The sequence below is a fragment of the Diceros bicornis genome, unplaced genomic scaffold (genome assembly GCF_020826845.1).
Source record: "Diceros bicornis minor isolate mBicDic1 unplaced genomic scaffold, mDicBic1.mat.cur scaffold_55_ctg1, whole genome shotgun sequence".
NCBI lineage: Eukaryota > Metazoa > Chordata > Mammalia > Perissodactyla > Rhinocerotidae > Diceros > Diceros bicornis.
The window spans coordinates 5,822,925-5,845,567 of NW_026691429.1; positions in this window are offsets into that span (position 1 = coordinate 5,822,925).

Sequence of the window (22,643 nt, forward strand, 5' to 3'; positions counted from 1 at the left end):
CAATACCATTACACTGGGGATTTTTTTTCAACATATGAATTTTGGGGAAACACAAACATTCAGTCCATAGCAGGAAATTGGAAAAAAGAATTCAAATTTGTTAGGCTAGAGTTTTCAAATTCATCATCATTCCAAGAGGTTTTGCTCTGTATTAACAGGGTTGTCACATTGTGAGGCAAGTTGCCCGGCTTCTGTTGAAGTATTCTGTCAAAACATTTAAGCTTCTCACCATCTTTCTCACTAAATCCTTGTGAGAATTATTCAATTTAACCCTTGCAAAGTATTGATTTCATAAAATTTTTGAAAACACAAAACATTTTTAAAGGAAAAATTCTACTTTAATTACCACATATCTCCCCAAGTAACTGAGCTCATTGAAGGCAAGTAAAGAGGTTTGATCATCGCTGGTCAACACTATGTTACACCTGGCATATGGCAGGCACTTGAGAGAAGAAGAAGGGAGAGAGAGAGAGAGAAAAACAAAAGAAAGAACAAAAGAATGGAGAGAAGGAAGCAAGGAGAAAGGAAATAAAGAACAAAGGAACACAGAGGGAAGATGAATAAGTAAATATTAGACAGACATAGCAATGTTTCCTGACTTATACAAAATAGTAAATCTTGTATCAGTTGCTGACAGAGAATACCTCAGGGAGTAACTGAAGGAAAACTGAAAAAAAATAAATATCTTTTAGGCCAGTAGTATTCTGAATATTTGAGAACGGTCAGGTCTGGGCCTGAGGAAAAGTCCTCAGATAGCAGATTTGGCCACGGCAGATCAAATCTCTATACCACGCAGTCACAGGGGTCTTCAACGCCTCGTGTAACTGGGGAACACACGCTGAGAATGTCCAAATAGTCCGCCTGTGCCACAGACACTACAGCTCTGGAAGCTTTATTAATTCACAGCTGCTCTCAGAGCTGATGCTGTAAAACAAAGAGATCTGTACTCTGGGAGGGGTGTGTGTGTAAATATGTGCTCACATAAGTGTATGCAAGCAGAAGGATCAGTCTTGTTTCATTACCTTTTGTGTATAATATTCAGTAACTTTGGATAGCTTTCTTCTGGTTACAAAACTAAAATAATGATTAAGAAATTTTGGAAAATCACACCAAAAAAGAAATAAAAATTATTTATAATGTCTCAAATAAGCACTATTAATATTTTGGTATATATCTCCCAGGATATTTTCTACTAGGATTATACTATGCATAACATTTTATAAAATATTCACATAATATTAATCATCCTGAATATTATTGCCTGCCATGAAGTATATATTCTTCTGCCATGCATTATTAATGCCTATAAGTATTCCCATCATATAGATTCGAGGTCCTTCAATAATACTCTATGGTTGTAAATGTGAGTAGTTTAGATTTTATTTTATGTTTGCTGTTAAATATTAGTGCTCTAATTCACATCCATGATTATTTCCTTAGGGTAAATTTTAGGAGAAAAAATTACTTGATCAAAAGATATTATCACTTAAAATATTCTGATACATATTACCAAATTGTTCCACACAAATGTGTCACTTATTCCCTTCTATAACATGTAAGTCACATTTACCTGAACTATTGCCAACACTGGCTATCATTTTTCCTCAATTTTTCATATTTTAAAATGAAAAAGGTATAGATTTTTATTTTCTTCAATTAATTGTGAGGTTAAATAAATCCTGTTCTTTTTTCATTTTGTATTGCTTTGTTAGCTCATGTCCTAATCACTTTTTTGTTATTTGTGTTTTCATTACTCATTCTTTCATTATTTTTTGTAAAGGCTCTTTATTTCATGAGAATATTCACTTTTTGTTTTTTTTTTTAATACTTTATCAAGTTGTTTTTTATTGTGGTAAGAACATTTCACATGAGCTCTACCCTTTTAACAAAATTTTAAGTGTACAATACAGTATTGTTAACGATAGGCATAATGTTGTGTAGTAGGTCTCTAGAACTTACTTATTTTGCATAACTGAAACTTACTTTTTTTAATTTTTATTCATAATACGTTGACATTCAAGAATTTTGAGTTTTTTGTAGACAAATGTACCAATTACCATTGTTTTTACTTTTAACGGATCATGATTTGAGGTAGAGATCTTATTTTCTTATATTTGATAATGCTTTCAGCTTCACTGTTTAAATAAACTGTTATTTTCCTACTGATTTGAAATTTTACTTTGCCATATATCAAATTCTGATTACAATTAAAGCCTGTGGCTGACATTTTTATTCAGTTCCATTAATCTGATTGTTGGGATTTGGTGGTAATCACATGCTGTTTTGATTACCATGGTCCAGTTTTGATATCAACTACTTGGTAGTGCTATTACACCTTACCCTTCATTTTAAAAAAAGAAATGTATACCCTTCTCCCCTTTTTTGTTCTTCCATTAAACTTTTGTATGACTTTAAGTTCCAAAAAATTCTTTGGAAGTACATAATGGAATTGAATTAAGCCTTTAAATTAATAGGATAAAATTAACATCTTTACAATATTCATACTTCCCATCCTGGAACATGATATACATTTATCTAATCAAGGCTTTTATTGTGTCTCAAGTAAAGTGTATTAGCTCTATTTATATAGGTTCTACACTCTTCTTGTTCATTTTATTAGTCCTTGATCATCCAGAAAATATTTTGGGGGGAGCCTTTCATGAACCAGGCAATGTGTTAACTTATTCCTGAAATTCTGCTACTAATGTGAATGAAAACTGTTCTCCACAACGTTTCGTGATCATTGATGATAAATAATATAGCTCTTTATTTTTCTACGTGTATTTTATAAATATCTAATTTCTTGTTAACCTCAATAATTTTGAGTTATCTGGATAGCAAGTCACATTATCTACAAATAATGATAATTTTGCACCATCTTTTTGAATATTTTTACTTCAAATTTGTGTTTCTTTATAGTATTTGGTAATGGATTCCAGAATAGTATAAAGAAGGACATATTAGTAAGCCTAGAATTAATCATAATAATCTTTGTCCCTATGATCAATTTTCATTCTTCATTTTGTGTATGTTTTCTCTGTTTTACTTCATTTTTAATTATGAGAGCTTTGTCAATTTTGTTAGACTTTTTAAGGAAGCAATTTTTGATATTAATCTATAACATGTGAAGATTTTTCAAATTATTAAAGTCTCCCTTTTGCCCTATTATTCATGCCTATGTTCTCCTTAATTTTTATTTTCGGGATTAAAAAACATATTTTTAATAGAACACAATTATTTCATTTTCTTTCTTCCTACTTTAATAAGGAAGGTTTCAAGGTATAAGTTTTTCTATTATTATATGTATGGATGCATTTTCTAAACGGGACAAAATTTTAATTAAAATTTAATTTAATTTTAATTATTTAATTTTTTCATTTAATTAATTAAAAATTAATTTTTTTAATTTAAAGTAGATTTAATTTCTGACCATGAGCTACCAGCCTGTTTGGTGCAAAGAACTTTCTCAAGTCTTTTCTGTGTTAGACTTTACACCGGTGGTTCACAAGGAGTCCACTCCCGGTACTGGGGCCTGTGGAGTTCTCTCCCATATTAATTTTGAGCTCGGACATGAGACTGGCTTTGGCCCCGCGTCAGCAGCCATGATGCGAGCCGAGGGTTGATAAGCATTTGTACACTGGGATTGTCTTCCTGGAACCCAGTCTCCATGCTATGAGGAATTCCAGGCTATTCTCCTAGGAGAGAAGACACACGAAAATCTTATGGAGGATAAGACACCACGTGGAGAACCGAGGTGATCTGGCCAAGCTCCCAGCTTCAAGCAGCTGACACTACATGGAGTAATACACCACCCGGTCAACCAAAAGGATCGTGAGAAAAAAATAAATGCTGTTATTTTAAGCCACTAAGTGTTGAGAATGTTTGCTATGCAACAAGAGAAAACTGACAGTTTTTCTGTTTAAACTTGATCTGACTCACTGATTTTTCTCTTTAGCCAAGTTTCAGAGAAAGCTGCCGAGCAGGAAGATATCTCAGTCTCCACATGTCAAGTACGCCACCACACCAAGAAGGCAGGAATGTCCACAACTAAATGTGGATTGAAGAACCATTTTTTTCTCTTCTGTTTTCTGGTGCTGATGAATCCTTGCATCATTTCTGTATCATTTTGTTAGGGATCCAACAGAAACACAGGGGATGACTTCCTAAATATCGATACTTTCAAAATCCTTGAATGTAATTCTAAATCATATCTCCTTTTGAAAATGTAAGATGTCATGCATAACATTTGACCAAAGATGATTTGCTGTGAGTTATAGATCTCTCTAAATAAATGAGAAATTTGTGTGCCCTCTCCTCAGAAAAATATGTCTGTATGAAGAAAGGAATTATTACAAACAGTTTCAGCAGGTTCATGGATCACCTGATGCAAAATCATGGACTCATTAAGGAAAATATGCGGTGATTTTCAAATATATTTTAGCCAACTAATCTGCCCTCACATAAAAGCTTACTGGGAAGAAAAACAAATAAAACAGAAAAAAACAGAGCTATCATAGTTGAAACCAAGGTGGTGTCTGACAACCCTCCTGTTGCCTCTATCCCTCCATCTACTAACCACCACCACACATCCCTCACAGAGGGACCACTGTTTTAAAATGACACGATAGAATTTAATACATGCAAGAAAGAGGTAAATACGTGATGGGATGAGAGCCAGGGAAGTTCTGACCCAAGCTAAGGGCAAGTATAGAACAAGAAGAGATTGAATTCATTCAAGTAAACGTAAAAGAAAATACTGTATGAATCACTGTGGACAGAGGTTCAACATGGAATTAAATCATCTGCTGCTTTCAAATAAGTTGGATGACCATTGCACTTACAAATTTTATGTGTCAACTTGACTGGGCCATGGGGTGCCCACATATTTGGTCATACATTATTCTGGGTGTATCCGTGAGGGTGATTTTGAATGAGATTAAAATTTAGGGCCCGGCCCGGTGGCTTAGCGGTTAAGTGAGCGCGATCCACTGCTGGCAGCCCGGGTTCGGATCCTGGGTGTGCACCGACGCACTGCTTCTCCAGCCATGCTGAGGCCGCATCCCACATACAGCAACTGGAAGGATGTGCAACTATGACTTACAACTGTCTACTGGGGCTTTGGGGAAGGAAAAAAAAAAATGAGGAGGATTGGCAATAGATGTTAGCTCAGAACCGGTCTTCCTCAGCAAGGAGAGGAGGATTAGCATGGATGTTAGCTCAGGGCTGATCTCCCTCACAAACAAACAAACAAAAAAATTTAAATTGGTGGACTAAGTAAAGCAGATTGCCCTCCATAATGTGAGTGGGCCTCATCCAATCAGTTGAAGTTCTAAATAGAACAAAAGGCTGGCCCACCCGGAGTAAGAGAATTCTCTTGCCGAACGACCTTCAAACCAGGACATCAGCTCTTCTTGGTTCTACAGCACTTCCAGCCTTCAGACTAGAACTGGGATATGAGCTCTATAGATTTTGGATTTTCCAGCTTTCATAAGCTCATGAGACAATTCCTTATAATAAATCTCTTTATATATATAATACATATAAAGAACCCTGGAGAACCCTGACTAATACAACCACATGTCCCAGTGTGTCCAGGACAGACTAGGTTTATGCCTGTGGTCCAACTGTGAACATGAATAGCTCCCCTTTTCACTCACATATGCATCCAGTGTTTTGTTTTTGTTTTTGCAAAGCAGGGAGAGGTTGTGTTTGCCTGAAACGCATCACAGGCAAGACTGGTGGTGGCCCCAGCTCAGTTTAGAGGGCAGGAGTTGCACCGAGTAAGGCAACCAGCGGACCTTCTGGGGCCCTGGGGATGAAAGCCCCCACGGGTGGCAGTGTGGGCAGGTGACAGGGTTGGCTGGCTGGGAAGAGGCGGCTGTTGGCCCTACCCAGGCTGTTTTTTCCAGGGCCAGTGGAGGCTAGTGGCAGTGTGGCCTGATTTAATGCTCCCTCCCAGCCCTGCCCTGCCCCTCGGGCATCTACAGAAGACCCTGGTTCTTACCAGGTTGTTCTAGTGGACGCAGCGGTATCGAGGTGTCTTTGCTCCTCCTCAGGGCAGTATGTTACAGCTTAAGCAAACCCTGCAGCACCAGCAACCCAAGAGGAGAGACACCAGTGAGACGGGACACGCTACTTAAATAACCAAAAAAGAAAAAGATAAGAGTTCTCGTGAACAAAATTCTCAAAATTTTTTTTTTCTCAAAGTTTACAACAATGGCTTAATGGAAATGCTATACCTTAGGTAGAAGGAAACACAAATAGGTTTCACATTCACCTTTTCCTCCACACAAGTGAATCGAAAGTTCTAAAGCCTTAAAATATATCACCATTTTAAGTTCCATCCTATAGGATTATATCTTCACACTTTGGTTCTTTTTCCAATTAATGGTCCATTTGCGGAATGCATATGTAGTTATTTCAGTTCTGTACAACTCATTAGAGAGCCCTCTCAGTAACGGGCTTCACTCCCCTCGGTCTGATGTGAATGTATTCATTAAGGACATACCATAAAATAACTAATAAAGTAAATTTGGAACATTTAAAAAGAATAAAGCACAACTTACTTTCCTTAAAGAAATAATTTAATCTGTTGTGACTGTTTTAAATATTTGAAATAGGGAAGAAATTCTTTACAGGTGGTTTTTATTGTAACTTGGAACTGACTCCTCATTCAAATGTGCATATTAATGTCTAATGCATATCAGAGCAACTCCTGTGGGAAGAATAAATGTGTTAGACTGTGCAAGTATAAAGAATAAACATGAAACCTGGCAGAAGGTCAGATGGGTGGAACTTCCATTCTGTTTCTCTTGCCCTGAGTAATTGCCCAGTTTGCAAGAAACCGTTGTCCCATTTAAATAGCAGGGTTGATCATGATGTAGTCTGACTTGTAGATGAAACCCTATGTAACTGTGTTGCTCATGCAATTCTACTCAATCATTTTTTACTTTTACTTTTCTATTGTTTCAAGGAGGGGCCAGTTTGCACCTTCTTGATTAAAGAATGATTTCTTCAGCAAAACTCTCCTACCTCAGACACGTTGACAGTTATATATTGAGAATAAAAACCCTAGATTTTTCACTGGCAACCAAAAATTAGATGTTTTTTCCTTCTCTACTGACAACAGGAAGTTAACAATAATTAAAAGGAAAATATTGAATAAAACAGTAACTATCCTAGATGCATCCTATAATATGAATTGTATATGACATATTAAAAGCAAGACTAAGTTGTTAATTGACAAATTGTGAGACTGTTCATTTGACCACAAGTACTGTCACTTACAAATAAATAATTCAACTGTGAACCAAGATCTAGAGATACCCTTCACTGCTTTAGACATAACATGGTTACCAAGAAGGTGTCATTTGTAAGGCAAATTCCCTCAAATTCACACGTGTGCTGTTCCATTAAACTCCCTGTCAATCTAGTCTTATACCCACATTTAACATTCAAATTCAAACCATACAGACAACAGTAAACAAAACCAGTGTACTATCCTTAACGTGCAATGCTAACAAACTTTTGAAGAAACAACCATTTTCAACTTATCTCTTTCTGGTGTATTGCTCCTGAGCTAAGATAGGTATTTTTTAAATGAGTATTTCAGTATCAGTGATAGGTGATACCACAGCTCTCTTGTTTTCAATATTGCCCAACTCATATATAATTGAAAGAGAGACAGGACATGGAGTTGAAAAAATGATGATGTTATTCTTAGCTACACATTATGATGGTCATAGATAACTGTAATAGTAAAATACCAAAATATATTAAGAATTCTATTAGTTTTATGAAATACACATCGAAACTCAGACTTCAAAAGGTCTGAAGTAGACTATAAATAAATGACATGAAGTAGTTTTCATAGGGAACATATAAATTTGTTTAGGTGAAATTAGGTCTTTAATTGACAGGATGGCAAGTTATAAATAGTCAATTCAAGAGGGTGGAAAGTAATAGGCCATTTAAGACCATTCTCAGACTTTTGAATCTCTAAATTTCTGTTTTCTCTGTCTTACCTCTCCCATCTCCTGCTTCAGCCATTTATAGCAAGGCATCTAGCCTCAAATAGGCTGGCTGGTCATGAATAAACCATCCATCTAGCAATGCATTACACAACCCTCGTATGGAAGCATATTCGTTAAATATTTAAGATATTTATATTCTGTTCTGGCAAGAAGGCTGATTCCTGGATGCAAGATTCAGGGTCACTGGATAAAGGGGAGCCACTCCTGTTATTAGCCAACCGAGGCAAGACAGAATGCAATGGAGAGGCCTTTGTTTAAAAGTAAAAATGATGCATACTAACTTGATAGACTCCTTCCAACCTGTGCTTTAATTCAGTGCATTTGCATCTCAGCCCAAACCAAGTAAGACAACTTATCAAAGCCCTTGCCTCATCAAACGGCAAATTTTAAAAAATTTTTGTACCTCCTTGGTACTGTTTCTCTAAATTTCTAAAACCATTTGTATGTCTCCCATGGGGAAGACAGGTCACTTACTTGATCCCTACTTTCTGTGCTTCTTAGACACCCAAGCCTTCTCTATTTTCTTTGACCCTCAGAGTCCTGAAGTTCTAATAGTCCAATGGCCCTGTGCAGCTTCTGAAGCCAATTTACTAGCACATTCCACCCCCCCCCATCATCTTAGGTGAATTTTCCTAAATTTAAAGCTCCTTCATCTCACAAAGCCGTACCATTCCCCTGTCCCACCTACTGCTTTCCCCTTGAGTCTCAACATCCACTAGAAAAAGATTGGATTTGTAAAACCCCTGACTGAAGTTGGTCTATGAAAATTTTGGCCCACTGAAAGAGCCAAATTCACTTCACCTCATCTCTCCTGTACACTTTTTATTGCTTTCCCTTAACTTTCCTTCCTTACTTGGTCCACATTTGTTTACAGCATATGAGCTAGCAGTGATATAAATGTGTTACCAACAAAGAACACATTTCTTTTCATTATTAACATTATCTGCCCCATAGGATTAGGCTCAGATAACTATAAAGTAGAATTATGATATATTCAAGTTTTCAAAAATTATCACCACACTTCTCCTCTTTTGACAAGGGATTGAGTAGAGAGTTTGGCAATTTAAGACTTATATCCAATTAGAGTAGAAACACAGGTATTGCCATACATCAGTGCTGCAAAATACCATTTTTGCAGCCCTATGAGTAATATTATTTTCTAGTAAGCAATCATTTCTTCACTTAATCCCATATTAGATCGTACCTCTGTCAATGTTTGTAATGAAGGTGAGCAGTTTGTTTTTGGCCCCAGGACATGCTGTTAGAAATAAAATGTGCAACTTCCACTGTGCCTTTGGGAAGCATTTAGACATCTGTACACTTTACATCGTCTTTCCTATGTTGCCATAGAGAGTATCATCTTGTCTTCTTCTTTGGCAGCTCTGAGATAACATACAAAGCTGGTGTTGAGTTATGGAATGCCATTTGGAGACCCCTCAAAGCGTTCTCAAATATAATTCACTTCCTTTGGAAATATGTATTATCCGTTCTTCCAAAATACAATTTAATTATGCACTTTCATAAAATGTCATCATCCTAGTACACTTGACATTTTTAACACATATTCTATTCCTGTCATCTCTATCAATGACAAATGACAGAATAAAGGCCTCGTTAAAAAATTATATCATCCAAGGCATTTTATATAATTAGGGGCAATTAGAATTTATAAAACATTTAAATGAATTTAGCTTTTCTTTTAAAGCCGATGAAGCTCATAAGAAAGTCAAAGCAAGCACTGGACACTCAATCTATCAATCAAAAGGCGCGATTTGAAGCAGGTGCCAGATGGCATCCTGGCAGCATCACTACCTCACCTTTGACCTTAGACGAGCACCTCATCCTTCCCAAGATTGTTTCTTCATTTGCAAGACTAGAGAACTAAATTACAAGCTTTCTAAGATTCGTTCAGGCAACGAATTCATAACCTCTTAATATTTACTGGGTATCTATATGTCCAGAACTTACTAGATGCTATAAGAGATCTAGACATAGCTCTTATCTTGAGTTGCTAATAGTCTATTTTTGTAAGAAATAGGGAAAACATTAAAGCACAATAAAAGACAATTAATAAACAATTACCGGAGTATTTACTAGAGATTGTGTGGTAGCTAACCTGTGTTATAGAAACTAAGAAAAGGGAGAGATAAGTAACGGAAATCTCTGCATTTAAGTTTAATAAGAGCATCCAGATTCTCTTCAGGTGAACTATAGCCCGCTTTTCTTAGAAAATCTACACCAGATGAAATTATATCCAATTCAACTTGTATCTATTGAATACTTTCTACATAACTAGTTAACTTATTTCAACACAAAATTTTCCTTTCCTATTTTGTTTCATCACTGTTAGTTCTTCTACTAAACTTTGAATCCTCAAAAGCTCTTTGGAATTGTTTTTAGTCCTTTCTCCCTTAATCTAGGAAGTCACTCAGTGTCACCCAGCAACAAAGTAGTGTAGACAGAGTTAGGATTCAGGTTTTCTACTATTTAATTCTCCCCTATGCCCAGTGCCTCTATTACCACACTCTTCTGGGCGAGCTCCCTCTTAACAGTGCTTCCTGCACACTGCCACAACAAGCATCCTCAAATCACCCCTTTCCTGCAAATCCCATCAGACTATACCAGGCGACTCAGGCAGTGAGAAACCTTAGAAATCATCTAGTCTTCTTTCTCTCCACCACCCACAGGCACATCCTGTAGCAACTACAGAATGGCAGCGTCCAGTGCTATTAAGTGATTACTTAGTGCACTGACACTGTCAGGATTTCATCCCAAATTGGGACTTTTCCCACAATCAACCAACATAAATTTTCTCATTTATGAAAATCAAAACCTAATTCCTACCTTAAGAGTTACCATGAGAAATAAATGAGATAGTTTGTGCCTAGTATACAGTAAGTGCTTCATGCTGTATTAACCATGAATTTTTATTCTCTATATGCTGATGCTTTGACATCTGGGGCCCTAATGACCTGGGAGGGACTGCCCTTCTCAGGGTTAGCTAATTCCTAGTGATATCGAACAACTTGCCCATGAGCACAACTTTCACATGCAAATCAGTCAATGCAGAGCCCACACACCCAACCCTCTCTTCATCAGCCTCTCACATTGCAGGCCACTATCCATCTGCCCTAATCACCCTAGGGCCAGGTACCAAACTATTGGGGAAGCTCCTATACCCCATAGCCCACTGAAATCATTCAAACTAGCCAAAGCTAGTCTGCTTACCCTGCCTTGCCTATTCCTTCTCATGGAAACCACAACAAAGGATCTTGCCCATATTTTCCCCTCAGCGTGAGCAACTGACCCTTCTGACTGACACTGGTGCTTCCCTGTGAGGCCCTGTGTTGCGTGCCATGCCTCCTGATTCTAGGGGTCTGGGAATACAATAAACTTCTTCCTTTATGACAATCACTCCCATGTCTCAGCTTCCCATAAAACAAATACATATTAATTTTCCCCTTTCTGACCCTCCCCAAATAATGGATATCCCATCCTTAAACTTCAGCATCCCCAACTGTGACTCCTAGAATTCTCTCCTGCCTAGTAAACTCATAACCAAGACATATTATGTTCTATTTACCTATGGCCTGGCTATCTCCCCTGTCCCTCTTTCAATAGACACATCCAGTCGTGGGTAGAGTTCTACATTTTTCAAATGGTTTTCCCATGTCTCAGGTCGTTTTCCTCCTAGATCTGATGTTCTAACCTACCTTCTAGATTTTTTCCTATGTAGTTTTTCTTTTCTTAGAATAAACAAAACTTGGTTTTAGTCTCAAGTCTAGAAACTTTGTCTGTGTAGGTACTCCAGAACCCTCGTCTTACCTCTCAACACACTCAAAAATGAAAAGGCAGGATTGTGTCAAGAGTGAGAACAATGGATTAAGAAAGACTTGATTTTAAAAACTGAATCCACTGTCTGCAGTTCTTGGACAAACTGCCTCTCCGAGGCTCAATTTTTCACATGTAAAGTGCAGACAATCATACCACCTATATCATAGAGTGCTTATAAACATTAAATGAGATTAACGTATGTAAAGTATCTGATATACAGTATGCTCTAAAAATGGTAGCTCGTATTGCTGGGATTTTAATTGTGGTTGGTATGATGGTAATGTCAGTAGTAGTGATTATTACAAAAATAAGGTCATCACTGAAAATAAACTTTGTAAGCGCCTTTAAAATGTTTATATCTGTCACCTTGGAAAAGTATGGTTCAATATTTGGTTTTAAAATAATGGGCTTTTTTGCATACCTCCATGTAAATTTTTTTTTTAATTTTTTGTTTATTGCAGTAACATTGGTTTATAACATTGTAAAAATTTCAGGTGTACATCATTGTGCTTCTATTTCTGCATAGATTACATCATGTTCACCACCAAAATACTAATTACAACCCATCACCACACACATGTACCGAATTATCCCTTTCACCCTCCTCCCTCCCCACTTCCCCTCTGGTAACCACCAATCCAATCTCTGTCCCTATGTGTTTGTTTACTGTTGTTATTATCTACTACTTAATGAAGGAAATCATATGGTATTTGACCTTCTCCCTCTGACTTATTTCACTTTGCATTATACCCTCAATGTTCATCCATGTTGTCACAAATGCCTGGATTTCATCGTTTCTTATGGCTGAGTAGTATTCCATTGTGTATATATACCACATCTTCTGTAAATTTAAAAACAAGTCCAACCATTTAAACATCTATCGTGTGGAGGCAATTCTTTTTGGATCAAACTTATTTTTTAAAGGAAGAGCATCAATTCGTTGGATGTATGCGTTCAGTGTTCATTTGCTTAAAACATGTCTACCTCCAAATATACAACAGAAAAATAAAGATTAAGTTTACATTTGTGTAACTCTGCATAGGTTGACTTTTCTCATGCGTTGTCATTGGATCCTTACAAAAATCTAGTGATATGAGCATAAAAAGAGTGTCATGAGCATAAAAGCATCATTATCACCATTTCACACATGAAGAAGCTGAAGGAGGGAAAAGTAATTAAAATTAGTAGAATGTCTAACTTCATATATAAATGATTTTCATAATAACCGTGACTACTCCACTAAAATGGCTCGTCAAGGCCACTTAATACCTCCAAATTAACCAATCCATCAGTTACTTCTACGTCTTTATTTTATTAAAGCATTTGACAAAGTTGACCCCTTCTCTTTTCTTGAAATATTTTCTTCACTTAGCTTATTTGACACTGAATTACATGATTTCTGTTCCCACTTTCTCTTGCTCCTTCTTGGTCTCTTTTTGCTGGATGCATCCCTTAGTCCTGACTTTAAATTATGGAGTAGCTCCGATTTTTCTCTTCTTTTTCTATAATTTCCATTTAGATGACCTCCTGCAGTCTTACTGCCTTAAATATCATCTAAATGTTGGTGACACCCAGACTCATGCTGTAGCCCCAGACCCGAACCCCATGAACTGCAGGCCTGAATATTTACTAACTTACAGTACATCTCCATGGAGGTCTTACAGACACCTCAAAACCTAACTTAGCCAAAACAAGTATATTTATTTCTGACCCCAACTCTAATACCATCTCCTCTCCCAATCTTCTCATGTCTAAAATGATTCCTATCATCCACCCAAAGTCAGAAACAGAGTCCTCATTTTTCCTAACTTCACAGAGCCAATCCTTCAGAAAATCTTGCCTGCTCCAACTGCACAGTATATCCCCAATCTACAACTTCTTCTTTCCACAGCTATCTCTCAGGTTCAAGTTTAATTATTTCTTACTTGGACTACTGAAATACCTTTTCACTAAGGTCTCAGCTTTTATTTTTGCTCTCCTACATTCCATTCCCTATGAAAGAGCTACAGTAACCTTTATAAAACATACATAGATTGTATCACTTATCTGTTTAAACCCTCTAAAGACTTCCCATTATTGGCAGAATAAAGCTGAGCTCATTATTGTGGCTCCAAAGCTCCTACATAATCAGTTCCTTGCCTACCTTTCTGATCACTTCTGGTACAATACTCCTCATTTATCACATTCCAACCATACGAGACACCTTTCTCCGTTCCTTGATCTTGTCAAAATTCTTCCCACCTCAGGGCTTTTTTACAAAAATTCCTCTGCCTGAAATGCTTTCCCCCTATATTTTCAAATGGTTGGGGGCCTCTCATCATTCAGGTCTTTGTTCAAATATATACCCAGGACCTAGTAAGAGCTCAATCAATGTGGGCTGAATCAGTGGCATGAATGAATGAAGTGGCACCCCCTCAGAGAGACTCTGCCTGAGTATCTGAAGTACACCCATCTAGGTATCTGTCTCAGTCATTCTTTAACATTACTATGTTTTATTTTTCTCACAGAACTTATCACTCTCTAGAATTATTTATTTTCAGATTACCTGTTGATTAGCTGCATATGCCACAAAAATGAAATGTCATGAGTGCAGGGATCTTCCCTGTCCTATGCTCGACTGCATCTCCAGTGCCTGGAACAGTGCCCAGTTAAAGGAATATCACAATGATAGCCACTTTGTTGAATGAATAACGAGTGAATAAATAAATGAACCCATTTTGCAGGTGAAGAAAATGTGACTCAGAGAGGTTAAATAAATTTCCTAAGATCATATAGGGCATATAGATTTGTGGCTAAACAAGGATTCCACGCCGAAACTGTTGGACATCAAATTCCTTTCCATTTCCAATATGCCATGGTAGGTGGAACTTGAGATCTGGACAAGATGTGTAGACTCATTTCTCCCTGTTTCTCCTACTAACTATAACTATAAATTCCAGAAATAACACAAGAGGCAATCAAAAGAAAACTCTGAAAGGCGACAAAAGGAAGAAGAACTGGTTTCGGATCCCAGGACTAGAAAAAATAATACAAGGGCAATTTACATGCACACTCTTCTCAACCTAGCAACAGCAGACAGGCTCATTCTTTCCCTCGGTCGTTTGGAAGTCTCTCCGACAGCACCAGGTGAGCTCAGCAACACCCATAAGGGGACGGATAGGGAACCACACTAACAATAAGCTGCCAGAGGAAGTGCTCTCCTCTGCACAGGGCCCGACATGCCCCTCCTTCACCAAGAGATATGGGTAGCTGGAAAGAGGGATCCCGCCACAACCCCACTTGGACCTGGAAGACTCATAGTCCCTGTGGGCTGAGGCTCCTCCCCTCCACCCAGAGACGCCAGCTCCCCAGCCCCAGAAAACCCCTTGAGTCCTCTTGGGCAGCACCAGCAGGGCCCAATAGCAACCACATCAGTAACCGATTAACCAAGTAGACTAGAATAACACTGCAAATGCTCTGAAAGTTAAACTGAACCATAGACCAAAACTGTAGCTAAGGCCTGTGTACTAATCAACAGGGTAACTGCCTGATAAATATGAGATTTAAATAGGATCCAGAGTGTCCTATCAAAATAGATGAGATGTTCAGGATACAATCAAACATCACTCATCATGTCAAGAATCTAGAAATCACAACTTGAAAGAGGAAAGACAATCAAGTGACGCTAACAGCAAGATGAAGCAGATATTGGAATTATCTGACAAGGATTTGAAAGCAGCCATCATAAAAATGCTTTAACGATCAATTACAAATTCTCTTAAAAAACAGATGGAAAAAATAGAAAATCCCAGCAAAGAAAGGTAAATAATAAATATTAACTAAATGAAAATCACAGAACTAAAAATACGATAATAGGAATAATAAACTTGCTGGATGGTCTCAGTAATAGTGGAGACGACAGAGGGTTGAATCAGTGAACTTGAGGAAAGATCAATAGAATTTAGTCAGTATGAAAAAGAGAGAAAAAAAACAGGAAAAAAAAATGAACAGAGACTAGAAGACTTGTGGGAATATAACAAAAAGTTTCAACATTCATATCATTGGAGCCTCGGAAATCAAGGAGAAAGACAGTAGGGTTGAAAGGGTATTCAAATAAATAGTAGCTGAAAGCTTCCCAAATTTGGCAAAAGACACAAACCTACAGATTCAAGAAGCTACATAAACCTTAAACAGGATAAACCCAAAGGCATTCTTGGCAAAATCCATCATAATTAAACTTCTGAAGTCTAAGACAAAAAGAAAATTTTGAAAGCACTCAGAGAGAAATGATGAGTTACTTATAGGAGAACGCTCATTCTAATGACAGCAGATTCCTCCTATGAAACCATAGAGGCCAGAAGGAAGTAGCTAAATTTCAATATTATGTTTTTTTCCTAAACAAATAGGAAGAATCATTAACTATCACAAACATGTAGATAAATCTCTAGTGCTACTTACCTGGAAGCAATCTAGATCAAGTTGCAGTGTGAGAAGCAGCTCTGTGCAAATCAATGCCTGGAGTTCCACTGGAGGCATCTCTTTGAGGGTCTCCTGGGTCTTCTCTACATGAATTTCTTATTTAATGCATAGCCTACGTGTTATGTCCTTAGCAGGATTTCTAAATTTGAGAAAATCTATCCAACCACTTTCGCTATATGCAGTAACCATCAGAGAGAAACTTAATTTTATTTACATAGATTAGCCAGGAGAGCAAACTCTAGCTTGGTACTTCATGCATTTTATAGATGCACACTCAATTTTCAACATTGTACTAAAAGCTTAAGTTTAGTCTGACCGTGCCTTGCCTCTAAAAATGGACAGGCACTCTAGAAATGGACACGGTATTTATTTTTGTGGATATATATCAAATACAGTTTTCAAATTTCCTTATAAGATTAGAAACCCCATTGAAAGATTGCAAAGGCTCAGTATTTAAATGGTAGGGAACTACTAGGAAAGATAGAGGGGAAAATAAGATTGCTGATTATAGCTTCTTTAAAAGTTACTTCATTGTTTGACCTTAGCATACCATTTTATTTAAAATATGCTTGTTTTATATATACAAAACTTCTTTTGAAATGATTATTAGACAGTTAATAAGTCTTTTGAAGACTAAAGGCAGTCTGTTAAGTATTTAAGGTATTTCAGCTTTGCCTCTGATAGTATATATCCTCAATGAAATGTAACTTGAAAATGGATTTTCTTATCATCCATGAAAAAGTATAAACTTAATCTAGTTTCAATTTCTTTATCTCAATACCCTTTTAATTGACACTTTGCCTCACCTAATGAAAAAGCACTCTCTCCACAATCACAACTATTAGAATCTTATTTTGCCCTTGTCAAGACTAACAGACAGCAAGTTGAAGCTTCAACACTGATAGCTGAAAATCTTCTCATCCAAAAGCCTGTAAAAATCTTCAGTATCTTGACTGAATATATATCTATTATTCTTTATACCTAACTTCAAGAGGATTTAGAATGACAGATAACAAGATTCAAGAAAGTCTTAATGTACTTTAATTCCAGCTTTAGAAGTATTAGGTACTGCGATTTTTTTTCCTTTAAAACATATTTAAATATACAAGAGGAGCTAAAGGTAAGTTATACAGACTTCTTAAAATATACCATTTACTGTCTGTCTTTTTAAAAATAATTCAATTTGTTCACCATCCACGAAAAAAAGTATATCCGCTGGGATATAGCTGAGTGTAACTCTACATTAGCAGCCAAAAGTAATGTAAATCCACAAACAGAGTCCATAAGTTTCTGAAATTCTCAATCTTCCTTTGTTAAATAGCATAAATTATGATACTGGTAGTGAAATCAGAGTTCTACGTGTGATTAGAGAACTTATTAAATAATACGTAACTCATCTATATGATGCAATACCATGCATATATTAAAAATCAGGTCCTCACAGTATACACAAAAGTGGGAAAATGCTTACTCTTTATTGTTAAGGAAAAACAGAATATGAATTGTATTTCTGGAGCATCCAGATTTTTTATATATTTCTTACTCTTGTTTATTGTTTTGTATTCACATAAATTTCAAATATATGCATGTAAACTCTGATAGTAAGTCACAGCTGAGTTTGTATCAGTTTACCCAACTCACCAGCTGCTTTATTTTCATTGAATCTATCTGACACTACTCTCGCCTCTAGGAGCGATGATTTGCTTTTAGTCAATTAAGAAGACACACAGAGTTTATTCGTGATGTCACCAAGATGGACAAGTAGGAGATCCCACAAACAGCAACAATTAGACAGCTATCCACAAACAAAAAGAGCTTTGAGAGAGCTCTGTGGTCCACTTAAGAAATTTCAGCAGCACAGTGGAACAAAGGGCTTGAGAATAACTGCCCAGAAAGGGAAGGAAGACAGCTTCGTTTTGCCTGTATCATCCCATCTCCCAAGCTGCATGGCTCAGCAGCAAGACGGAACTTCCCAGCTAGAAAGAGTTCCCTTTGCAGGGGAAGGAAGAGCAGGGTGAGCGACCAGCTTCCTCAGCCTTTCAGGGCACTGCATGAAGGTCCCGCCTTGTTTCCACCCCACCCGGAGACCTGCAAAGCTGAGACATACAGAGATGGCTCAGAACAAGGAAGAAAAGCAGGGGCTACCAGTAGCAGCCACACAGCGGAGCAATCCGGGTTCCCGGTAACCTACTCTGCACACAAACCCAGCTGCTTCTGCCACGGAAGAAAACAAACCCAGCACAGCTGTCATCACCGGCCTCCTCTGCCACGAGCCTGCAATGAACCAGCAGCCAGGGTTGTGCACACTGACAGCCAGGGGCACTGGCTGGTTGGTGGGAATGTAAATTTGTACAGCCACTATGGAAAACAGCATGGAAGTTCCTTAAAAAATTCAAAATAGAACTACCTATGATCCAGCAATCCTACTTATAGGTATATATCCAAAGATGATGAAATCACTATCTCAAAGAGATATCTGGACTCCCACATTCATCGCAGCATTATTCACAATAGCCAAGACATGGAAACAACCTAAGTGTCTTTGAATGGATGAATGGATTTCAAAATGTGATATATATATATATATATATATATATATATATATATATAACACAATGGAATATTGTTCAGCCATAAAAAAGAAGGAAATCCTGCCATTTGAGACAACATAAATGGACTTCGAGGGAATTATGCTAAATGAAATAAATCAGACAGAGAAAGAGAAATACTGTACGATCTCACTTGTATGCGGAATCTAAAAACATCGAACTCATAGAAACAGTAGAATAGTGGTTGTGAGGGGCTGAGGAGTGTGGGAAATGGGGAGAAGTTGGTCAAAGGATACAAACTTTCAGTTATAAGATGAATAAGTTCCAGGGATCTAATGTACAGCATGATGACTATAATTAACAGTACCTGTATTGTATACTTGAAAGTTGCTTTGAGAGTAGAGCTTTAATGTTCTCACCATAATGACAACAATTATGGTAATTATGTGATGGGAAGGATGTATTAACTAACCTTATTGTGGTAAATATTTCACAATACATACATGTATCTAATCATTGCATTATACACCTTAAACTTACACAATGTTACATGTCAACTACGTCTCAATAAAGCTGGAAAAAAATAAAAGAAGACATACAACTTTGCAAGGTCAGAAGAACAAATAGTTTTCCAATATGGTCATGTTGTGAGTCGATAAATATAGAAACACTTGTTCTTAAGAAGTAAATTCAAATGGTAGCTACAGTTTCAGATATACTTATCTTCAAACAGATGCAACAAAAATCTTCAGAATCCTCCACCATTTCAGATAAAAACTACTAAAATGAGCATGAGTGACAACCTTGACTAGCGGCATCTAAATCATAAGAATCATGTTCTGTAGTAAGAGAATAGAATACAGCTGGGGAAAGTTTGAATTTATGTAAAGAATGGTGCCCTTTTTATGTACAGGTCCTCTGTTACGCACATTCATGATCTTGAAGCTGGGTACCTGAGTGTTACTGTAAATATTCCATACGAGCATGGTTACCCTCCAACTTTGCTCCCAACACAGACACAGATGAAAAGAATAAACTAACTTAGTTCCCATTAGATGTATATGTTGTGTCCAAATGCTTGCTTCACAGAACATGCATAATTATAGCTTATTAACTTGTTGTTTACTTGTCTAACCAAAGGGGTCACTCAAGGTTCACAAGGATTTATGAGCTTGTTTTGCAGGAGAAAAAGAATGCCTTTAAGGAAGTTACAACTACCAGATAACCAGCCCCCCTCCCCCCCTGCACCCCCCACCCCCACCACTGCCACTGCCGCCAAGAAGTCTGGTTGCCCAAGGTCTTATCTAAAGTGAAAGAAACACAGATTTCCCCTTTGTTTCCCCAAAACTCCACCTCCCAAACCCCTTAGCCCTATGAAGACCCCCTGCTTTCTTCCTTTGTTAAGGCAGCTCTGAGAAAGCCTATTCTCCCGCCTTCTCATTTTGGCCAATTCAAATAAACCTTTCTCTACCTCCAAGCACCAAGTGTCTCAGTGACTCGCTTACTGTGCACATTGATCTGAGCTTAAGAGGTTCAGTATAAATCTCATCTAAAGTTTTGATCACAAATGAGAAATTTGTGTTCACAAAATCTAAGTAAATTTCTCACTGCCCAAAGCTGGCAAAAGGCAGAGCTTAGATGTCTCAATATCAATTCTTTTTACTACATAAGACATATTGTGGGATCCAAAATGCCTGAGAGAGTTATAAAGGAAGAATGGGTAGGTGATAGGCTACTCCAGTCATCTACGTATTAGATGAGTAAATAGCACCACCATTCCCCCAGTTGCTCAAGACATAAGTTTTTTATGCTTCTCTTTCCCTCAATACCTTTATCAATCTATGAGCAAGTCTTGTCTACTCTACCTTGAAATCGTATTTCAAATCCTTGCACTTTGCTCTGTCCTTACTACCATCACTCTAGTCCAAGGCATAACCATATCTTTGCTTGGCCAATGCAAGAGACCTGTGACTGGGCTTCCTGAGTTTACTTATGGCCCCTTCTAGTACATTCTTCACATGACAGTCAAAAAATATAAATTAAATAAAATATTGCCACTTCCTACTTACAACTTCTTATTTTGGCTCATACGTAATTCTTATTACTACAAGATTTATCCCCACTTGTGTCACTTCTCAATTTTCTCACCTATTATCTACTTCTCTCCTGACACGCTGACCTTTTTTTGGCTCCTCACATGCAACAAGCTCATCTGTAGATTTAGGGTGTTTGCAATAAACTGCCCCCTCCTCTCAGCATGTTCTTCTACCTGATCTTTGTATAGTTGCCTTCTGATCAATCAATTCCATGCTTCAATGTTACTTTTTCAAAGAGGCCTTTCCTAGCCTCCCAATTCAAAGTGACCACACAAACACTTTCTATCACATCATCCCATTAAATTTTTCTTTGTAACACTTACCACCATCTATTTTAATATTAGTATGTACTTATTACTGACTGAGTCTTGATTGTCTCTCTGTTTCCCCATCAGCATGAGTCTAATCCAGATGAGCAAGGACCTGGCCTCTTTTGTTCACCCCTGTGTCATCAGAACAGCCTGATGTAGAATGAGTGCCCCATAAATAATTGTTGACTGAATCAATGACCTCAATTACCTTTCAGCAACAGAACCTTCTTTTCTTTTCATCCTATAGTCCCCTTAAAACATGTAAAACTCAGAGGTAGTTCTGATATCTAATGTTTTATCTATCACAATACTTCCTATCATCAGAGTTAGCCAAACTACAATAGTTTTATTCTTGTTATCATTTTAGTATTTTCTTTTCTATGTCTGTTCAGGAAATCCATTTAATCCTCATTAAGGAAAAGTCATCCATAGTCAATGAATAATAATAACTGAGATCAAAGTAGATATATTCAATAACTTAAGCTCATAAATTAATAGATAGTAACTCAATATAGCAATGGCATTTTGAATGTGGGAAGCCGAAATATGGTAAAACAGCTTTAGACACAACACACGCCATCAGCACAATAACACTGCATTCACGGCTCAAAATAAATTAGCAAACAGAATGAATAGCAAGCCAAATGCAAAATAATGAGGAGGAGGGGAGAGGAAAAGGAAGAGAGGAAGAAGGGGAAAGATATTACAAAAAAAATTCAACTATAAATGAAAAAGAAAAAATCGTCATGGGCAGTTGGAATGTGTCCAAGTATCATAATCCCTATTCCAATGGTTTCCAAATCAGAAACACCAGGGAAGCATTTTAGAAATACAGTCTCAAGTCCGAGTCACCGATATTCATATTTCAAAGGCTTGGAGTGGAGACATAGAATCTATATTTTTAACAACTATCCCATGCTATTCTGAGTTTGAAAACCACTGATTTAGTCCTACAACCTGCATTTTGCAGATGAAGAAGCAAAGATCCACAAAAATTCTTGATACCTATCCCACTAACCAGCGAAGATTAAGTTCCCATACATATTTTTGGATACTAAAAGATCACTCTATAAGAGTTTTAAATACTCCAGAAAAATAGATGAAGGAACTGGGCTGGTGGTGTGATTAATAAGCACACCTGAATGTATCCTATGGACATACTCCCCAAGGAGTGCTTCACTGTTTAAAAGCACCTCACATGAAGCAAGTGCCATTCTATAACTTAAATTTTCATTTTGATTACTTGGGCTCAAAGTAGAAAATCAAGTAGAGAGAAATCATAGAGGCTAGTTATAGAGCTATTGTAGAAATTAAGAAAGAAGTGGCCGTATCTTGGATTCATGGGAGCGCTGTGTGAGGTCA